We start from the raw sequence: 9,544 nt of genomic DNA, 5'->3' as shown, positions 1-9,544 counted from the left end.
GCCGCTGCTGATGTTTGGAGGCGCCGACGGAGCAGAGCATCATGTACGGGGTGATCCTCATGAGTCTTAATGCCTGCCGGCACAGCGAGGCTGTTTATTAGTGGGCAGCGTTTTTACTGACATGAACGCACATACACTGATACGCACACCACCTCTGTTTCCGGCCCGCTGCTTCCAGACATACAAAGACTCACAAATCAATCCCTAACCCCTCTCGTCGCCCCTGAACCGGCCCTCCCTCTGTGGTTCCTTCCTGCTGAGAGAGCAGGTGGCTGCTGGGTAAACCACGTCCAGACTGTCAACCCCTCCTCCGAGACGCGGCATGGGGATAAGCCTGTGCAGGGTCCAGGCATCACAGAAACACTCCATGTTTACACACACACACACACACACACACACACACACACACACACACACACACACACACACACACACACACAGAAAACACCCGGTAACAGCTCTCCTCGCTGTGAAAACTATACTGAGGATGAATCCAGACGTCGTAGTTAAGAGGAAACGTCCAAACTGATGTGACCTGGAAACACAACCTGGAGTGAATGCAGAGGAGCCTTGAGCCCGAAGCTGTGATGAGCGCTCAGAGCCTCTACATGGGAACGGTTCGGTCCTGTAGTTTACCAAAGAGAGAAAATAAATCTGCTTATTTAGAACTAGAAATCACAAAATGCACAATTTGACTTTGACTTTATTATTTGATGTGGACATCACAATGGCTTTATAATGTCTAGCACACATGTATGCACAAAGGAAACACCAGATGTGTGTACAGTGTATATAAGTGTATATAGAGAATGATAATTTCCAACACTTGTCCACAGGTAAATAATAAAAGTAAATAGAGGTAAACTCATTTAAATATGTTTTGTTCACCTGATGATTTTTTCTTGGAGGTCGAGATTATTTAGCTTTGCCGAGTCACTCAGTAGTTAGTGTCATATCCATCCAGCTGATTGTTTTCACTTGAAGCTTTTGTGCATTTCTGATGCTATTTCTTCATAAAAGCTTCATTCATAAAACCAGCTGAGTATTGATTCTGGACCGAGGATAGTCGGCTAGTCGGATAGTCTTCATTTCTTGACCTCACACTATTTTTAACCACTTTTTGTTTGGTGTAAAATATGATAAGAATGACACGTGCAGCCTTAATGTGACGCCCGGACTAAACATGAGTCTCTTCTCTTCGCGACGTTGAGGTCAGACTTTGTTGAAACGTTCATCTGATGTTCTGTTCTGAGCTTTGATCTCTTCAATGATCGACTCTGCGGTTATGCCCGAGCCGCCCGAACAAATGAATCCTCTGTGCTTTCACACACACACACACACACACACACACACACACACACACACACACACACACACATGCACACACACACACACACACACACACACACACACACACACACACGCACACACACACACACACACACACACACACACACACACACACACACACACACACACACACACACACACACACACACACACACACACACGTGCACTCAATCAAGCGCTAACTTCCAACTGAAGTCAGCTGCTGCTCCACATGTGAACATCCAGTTCCACCCAGACGTGATCACTGGATGAGCCGCGTGACGCTGGGAGGAAAACCCTGAAACACGAAGACGCTCCCGCTCGTTTCCAGCTGTGCTCCTCCGTGATGTGAGTTATTGTTATGATGTTTCCTAAAGCGATTTCCTGCAGAAAATACTCAGAAAGTTGACACGAGGCTGCAGCATTTAGTTTAACTCTCCTCACAAAAGAGCCGCACTTTAACACAATGCTTCACAATTATGAAATAAACAAATTAAACTGGCAAATAGCTGCAAGATGTGACATTTATTACGTATTTTAGTAAGAAACTCAAAGTGCAAGTTGAGCAGAAGGAGACCTGCGAGGTCACGGAAGAGTTGGTCCTCATATCTCCTCTGATCTCGTCTGTTATTGAACATTCAGAGCAAAGTATTGAGTCAGAAGGAGATTTCTGCTTTCATTCACAAACAACAACATCTGCACCAACGAGGACGTGAAGAGACGTGAAACCAGATCTTATCTTATGATCGTGAACTCGACACAACGTTCAGAGCAAAGCTGAGCTGCTGTGAGATGAAACTAAGAGCCGCAAATATTAAAGATGGAAAACGTTTCTCTGCTCGTCTCTGGTGGTGCAGAGAAAATGAATTATTGTTCAAATCAAACGGAGAAAATATCCATAAAAAATAAAACTCCAATCTGAAAATGTACATGAACATGTAACACACACACACACACGCACACACACACACACACACACACACACACACACACACACACACACACACACACACACACACACACACACACACACACTCTGTCTCTGTCCTCGTTCGTCCTTCACCCAAAGTCACATTCTCAGAGCGAGCTTCCTCTCAAGTTTCAAAACAAACCGCAGACGGAAGCGTGGGGAGCGAGCGCCCCGCCGCTGGCGCCCCGCCGCTGGCGCCCCGCCGCTGGCGCCCCGCTGGGAGAGAGGGGGATTATGGGGGATTACGGCCCGCTCTTATCCGCCACTTTTCCTCCCCTCAGCCCCGTCTCTCGCTGCACAGGAGTTGTCAAAACAAGAAAGGTTTTCACCCTAAAACCTCCGGTCGATGATCATCAGGTTCTGCTGCCACTGGTTCTGGTTCCTGAGCGTCCGTGTGGTTGTGTGTCGTTTAGTCCGGATCCACAGCTCATTACGTCGTGTCATTCGGTGAATCTTTGCTCGCCTGCAGCGTTTATTATTTAATACTTTGAGAAGAGGAACGTATCTCATGACGAGGCAGACAGCTGCAGCTCCAAATGATTTGAATGCTTTGTTTGTTTTGGCACACACACACACACACACACACACACACACACACACACACACACGCACACGCACACAGGGAGTTGTGTGTGTGTGTCATTACAGCGCAGCAGGAGTGATGTCCCTAAAGAGCTTTCCTCCTAATCAGTTGTTTATGACAGACCGGCCTCAGTTTATTAGAAGGACGCTTGAAGGACTTTTTAGTTTATGGGCCAGACAGTGAACTGTGGAGCAACGAGCCTGTTGGTGTCACACGGCTCACCAGCATGGAGGTCAAAGAGCTTCAGCCACTGGAAACACATGGTGAAAGTTAAAAGAGACTCCAGCATCACTTCTCAACAATAGTTTAGTTTATCGACAGCATCTCATTTCCAGCTGGACATTTTGAAGCAACGTGCACCAGAGCGAGTTCAACTAGACTCTAACGGTAAGAGTCACACCATCACTAACGTCGGGTATATTTCACCAGATATAATGGACCTGATGAAATATTAAAGATGCTAGGGTTCTAGTTCTAGTGTTCCAGGACCCATCGTTCCAAAAGTTGCACAGACTTTTGAGGTGTAATGCATCATTTCTGCCTCCGTTATCATCCGGCTCCGGCGAGGCCAACGGATGATCTCTTCACACTGAGGCCGACCGTAATGGATCCCAGGCTCACGCAGACCCACAGCCACCGCCTCAAGTGCAGACGCTCACAATGCCAGCGTGAGCGTTTAGCGCGTCCTTCCTCTTCCTCTGCGGTGGAACACTCAGCACTCGCCGTTCAGACGGGAGGAAGGAGAAGTCTCGACCTTGTGCGACGCCATGTGACCCGAAACCGCAGCCGTGCCCGAAAATAACCCGAACGTGACCGAGAGAGAAAAGACCTGCGCTGACGCTGCTCTGTTTACAGGATTCATTTCATGTGTGCCGAACACTTCCCCTGCATCACCACAGCTGGTGTGTGTGTGTGTGTGTGTGTGTGTGTGTGTGTGTGTGTGTGTGAGCAGCTGTGCACCAAATGCAGTTGACAAAAGCTCAAGGCTCGCCCTGACCCTGGATCAGCCCAGATACTGGACCTTGAGTCAATAAGCAGTCGCCGGCCTCATCTGGCCGACATCTGCCGTCTGTGGCGACTCGTCTCCAGGAGGAACTCAACAAATCCTCCTCTTGTGTTTGCAGCCGGCCCGTGGGTGAGCTCAGAGAGCTCAGAGAGCTCAGAGAGCTCAGTGTGCAGATAATTGGACACAGCGAAGTTTAAACAAACCGTGACTTCTCCCCTAGAAGACATTTGCTCTCGGCTCGCCTCCCTCTACCTTTCCTCCTACAGAACTACTCGGGACGTAAACAGTGACCTAAGTGAGATGGATGATCCGGACCAGAGGCTCAGTCTCTTGCTCCACGTCCTCAGACCCGCCTCCGTCCTGCAGCTGCACATCGTGTTCAACCAGATATGAACATGTCTGAGGTCAGCCTCTGTCACGCCGTGCTTCCTGTTTGCTTCCTGTTTGCTTCCTGTTTGCTTCTTGTTTGCTTCTGTTTGCTTCCTGTTTGCTTCCTGTTTGCTTCTGTTTGCTTCTGTTTGCTTCTGTTTGCTTCCTGTTTGCTTCCTGCTTGCTTCTGTTTGCTTCCTGTTTGCTTCCTGCTTTCTTCTTGTTTGCTTCTGTTTGCTTCCTGTTTGCTTCCTGCTTGCTTCTGTTTGCTTCCTGTTTGCTTCCTGCTTTCTTCTTGTTTGCTTCTGTTTGCTTCCTGTTTGCTTCCTGCTTGCTTCTGTTTGCTTCTGTTTGCTTCCTGTTTGCTTCCTGTTTGCTTCCTGTTTGCTTCTGTTTGCTTCCTGTTTGCTTCCTGCTTGCTTCTGTTTGCTTCTGTTTGCTTCCTGTTTGCTTCCTGTTTGCTTCTTGTTTGCTTCTTGTTTTCTTCTTGTTTGCTTCTGTTTGCTTCCTGTTTGCTTCTTGTTTGCTTCTTGTTTGCTTCTGTTTGCTTCCTGTTTGCTTCCTGTTTTCTTCTTGTTTGCTTCTGTTTGCTTCCTGTTTGCTTCCTGTTTTCTTCTTGTTTGCTTCTGTTTGCTTCCTGTTTGCTTCCTGTTTGCTTCCTGTTTGCTTCTTGTTTGCTTCTGTTTGCTTCCTGTTTGCTTCCTGTTTTCTTCTTGTTTGCTTCTGTTTGCTTCCTGTTTGCTTCCTGTTTGCTTCCTGTTTGCTTCCTGTTTGCTTCCTGTTTGCTTCTTGTTTTCTTCTTGTTTGCTTCCTGTTTGCTTTCTGTTGGCTTCCTGGTTGCTTCTTGTTTACTTCCTGTTTGCTTCTTGTTTGCTTCCTGTTTGCTTCCTGTTTGCTTCTATTTTTCTTCCTGTTTGCTTCCTGTTTGCTTCTATTTTTCTTCTTGTTTGCTTCCTGTTTGCTTCCTAGTTGCTTCTTGTTTGCTTCCTGTTTGCTTCTATTTTTCTTCTTGTTTGCTTCCTGTTTGCTTCCTGTTTGCTTCCTAGTTGCTTCTTGTTTGCTTCCTGTTTGCTTTCTGTTGGCTTCCTGGTTGCTTCTTGTTTACTTCCTGTTTGCTTCTTGTTTACTTCCTGGTTGCTTCTTGTTTGCTTCCTGTTTGCTTCCTGTTTGCTTCTATTTTTCTTCCTGTTTGCTTCCTGTTTGCTTCCTGTTTGCTTCCTAGTTGCTTCTTGTTTGCTTCCTGTTTGCTTCTATTTTTCTTCTAGTTTGCTTCCTGTTTGCTTCCTGTTTGCTTCCTAGTTGCTTCTTGTTGGCTTCCTGTTTGCTTTCTGTTGGCTTCCTGGTTGCTTCTTGTTTACTTCCTGTTTGCTTCTTGTTTACTTCCTGGTTGTTTCTTGTTTGCTTCCTGTTTGCTTCCTGTTTGCTTTCTGTTGGCTTCCTGGTTGCTTCTTGTTTACTTCCTGTTTGCTTCTTGTTTACTTCCTGGTTGCTTCTTGTTTACTTCCTGTTTGCTTCTTGTTTACTTCCTAGTTGCTTCTTGTTTGCTTCCTGTTTGCTTCTATTTTTCTTCCTGTTTGCTTCCTGTTTGCTTCTATTTTGCTTCCTGTTTGCTTCCTGTTTGCTTCCTGTTTTTCAGATAGTAAGAGGAATCAGCCGACTTCTCTTCTCAGCTGACCGTCGTTTCCACTTCCGTTATCTTTTTGAAAAGGGAAGTGGGAAGACATGCAATACAAAATAAAAAAAACACCACTATCACCATCATGATGTGTCATTATACTTATTACACTGTCCTGCAAATGGCATCTTCATCTTTATTTGTTGTAGTCTTGGCATTGTTGCAGTGAGACCAGCAACACAACGTGGATGTTGCCTCTCTGGTGAACGGTTGTGTCTTTTCTTTCCCTTCTTTTGCATTTTAGTGTCGTGTGAACGTGAAATGAGCAGAAAATACGACAAAAGAACGTCTTTCCGTTTTTTAAGTCACAACTTGTAAACTGAGCTATCATATAAAACATTTCCCAATATGAAGTGATAAATGCTTCTTCTTGTTGTCATACAACACACACACCAACCGCCTTATAAATGATGACATGGATATTAAACCACGGTGGTGCTCCACCTTTAATACAAGCACTTTAATATTAGATCAGACTTCTATTTAATTATTTACTGCCGCGCATGAAGCAGTCTGGTGTCTGAAGATGAAATGATTTCCTCCATCCCTCCCAACAAATCATTTGACGTGTCGCTTTAAAATTCTTCTCTCCTTTAAATCTGTGGTTCTCTTCACGTTCTCCAGCTCGGCTGCAGGCAGCGACACGTAGAGAGAGAGAGAGAGAGAGAGAGAGAGACGTGTAGAGAGAGAGAGAGAGAGAGAGGAAACATGCCGTCTCAGGTGTGACGTTCTTAACTAATTGTTTCCATTGATGCCGGCGTGCCGCTGCTGCAGCAATCTGGCATTTGTCAAAGAAGACAAATTGGCTTCCACTCCAACGCTTTGTGACTCAACTCAGCAGCTTTACTTCCTTGGTTGTCTATTAACCAACACCCCTCTCTAGTATTTCAGCTCTCAAACCGGTTCCATCTGTTAATGGTCTCCTTTGGCTCAGAGACCCGTCACCATTGAAACCTCCTCTTCAAGTTAATTCCCCAAGGATTTACTGGGTTTACACACACTATAGTTTAGATGATATATTATCTACTCTGCAGCCACTGAAGAATCAAGAAAGAGTGGAGACATCGATTAACAACCCCTCTTGTGAAGTGGATGACAGCACATAGACGGAAGCTGAGTTGATATGTAGGTCAAAGCCTCTGATGGAAGCACAGCTTACCGCTCGCCCCTCCTCTCTTCAGGCCTGAGAAGTACAGAGTGTCCTCGTACAGATTGTGTACAGCTGACACGCTTCATCCGCCAGACTCACATGCACACAAAGACAGGCGCTGCCTTCATTTGCATTGTATCAGGACACCGTGTCCGCCACACAGGACGGGTGCAGCTTTAATGCTGACACACAGAGTGTCTGAGTTTATATGAGGTGAGTTTAGTAAATACAGATGCATCTTTTCTGTCCTTCAGTTCAGTCGTTTCTCGTTACATAACTGCACATATTGTTTTGCTCTAGCGTGTAACGTCCTCAGGACTTACAAGACGCTCCTGGTGGAAAGAAAGCTATAATTTGCTTCAAAACAAAAGGGAACAGAGATAGTGATCAGGGAAAATGTACTTAAGTTTAAATGGATCCTTTAAAGGAAATGTGTATTTTCATTTGGACGCTATGATTGTGATATTATTATAAAACACTAAATATCGAGATTAAATTAATTGCAATGATAACATTTGAACGTACAGTCGTTCTGAGGTTTGACTTACACATGGAATCTTATTTGTTTTAAACTAATTAAGCGTTTAGTTTCATTAAATTATACTTAATTATAGCTCCAGAACAATAACAGCAGGAGATAATATACCTGTCTCAAATAGTTTCTCATCAGTAACACATTCCTGCACACGTGCAAAGATTTAAAAGCTTCCAGACTCATTCATATCTCCTCTCTCTCTCTCTGTCGACAAAACCAGATCTCCTTTCCCTCCTTTATCCAACACCGACACAAATGCTGTATTTGTAACTTTAGAAATGTGGGAGTTGAAGCCGAGTGCAACTCACAGCGACTGAGATGCACAAAGAAGCACAAAAAGAAACACACATAGAAACACACAGAGAAACACACAGAGAGAAACACACACAGAAACACACAGAGAAACACACACAGAAACACACACAGAGAAACACACAGAGAAACACACATAGAAACACACACAGAAACACACATAGAAACACACACAGAAACACACAGAGAAACACACATAGAAACACACAGAGAAACACACATATAAACACACACAGAAACACACATAGAAACACACATAGAAACACACACAGAAACACACATAGAAACACACATAGAAACACACAGAGAAACACACACAGAAACACACATAGAAACACACATAGAAACACACACAGAGAAACACACAGAGAAACACACATAGAAACACACACAGAAACACACATAGAAACACACATAGAAACACACAGAGAAACACACATAGAAACACACACAGAAACACACATAGAAACACACATAGAAACACACAGAGAAACACACAGAGAGAAACACACAGAGAAACACACACAGAAACACACAGAGAAACACACACAGAAACACACATAGAAACACACATAGAAACACACACAGAGAAACACACAGAGAAACACACATAGAAACACACACAGAAACACACATAGAAACACACACAGAAACACACATAGAAACACACAGAGAAACACACAGAGAAACACACAGAGAAACACACATATAAACACACATAGAAACACACACAGAAACACACATAGAAACACACACAGAAACACACATAGAAACACACTTAGAAACACACACAGAAACACACATAGAAACACACACAGAGAAACACACACAGAGAAACACACACAGAGAAACACACATAGAAACACACAGAGAAACACACATATAAACACACATAGAAACACACACAGAAACACACATAGAAACACACACAGAGAAACACACAGAGAAACACACATAGAAACACACATAGAAACACACATAGAAACACACACAGAAACACACATAGAAACACACACAGAAACACACATAGAAACACACACAGAGAAACACACAGAGAAACACACAGAGAAACACACATAGAAACACACATAGAAACACACATAGAAACACACACAGAAACACACATAGAAACACACACAGAAACACACATAGAAACACACTTAGAAACACACAGAGAAACACAGAGAAACACACACAGAAGCACACAGAGCGTGTTGTTTGGGCGGGTTTGGGCGGGAGGTGGATCACACGTCCAGCTCGATGCTTTGAAGCAGGAAAACCAAACACCTGCCAGGCGCTCACCTGCTCTGTGATTCATCTTCCAACACAAAGTGTCAAAGCCAGAGAGACGTCAGTGTCACGGCTTACAGAGACGAACACGAGGAAGATGTGACCGCAGAGCTCGTAATGCGACGTGTTGGGAGGGATTCACCCTGAGGGAGTCTCTCTGTGACTCCTGCAATGAGTTTCCTACTTCACAGCTAAGACTCCTCCTGAACGTTGTCTGTGACCTGCAGCCGATGCTCTCATTTAAAAAACAAGACAAAGTCAAACATTGGCGTGTAAAGTCACCTGGTGAACGAGCGGCCTCCTCACAGGCGCTTCACTGCTCCAT

The sequence above is a fragment of the Taurulus bubalis genome (genome assembly GCF_910589615.1).
Source record: "Taurulus bubalis genome assembly, chromosome: 21".
In the NCBI taxonomy this organism is placed as follows: Eukaryota; Metazoa; Chordata; class Actinopteri; order Perciformes; family Cottidae; genus Taurulus; species Taurulus bubalis.
Note: the sequence above shows the minus strand (reverse complement) of the source record.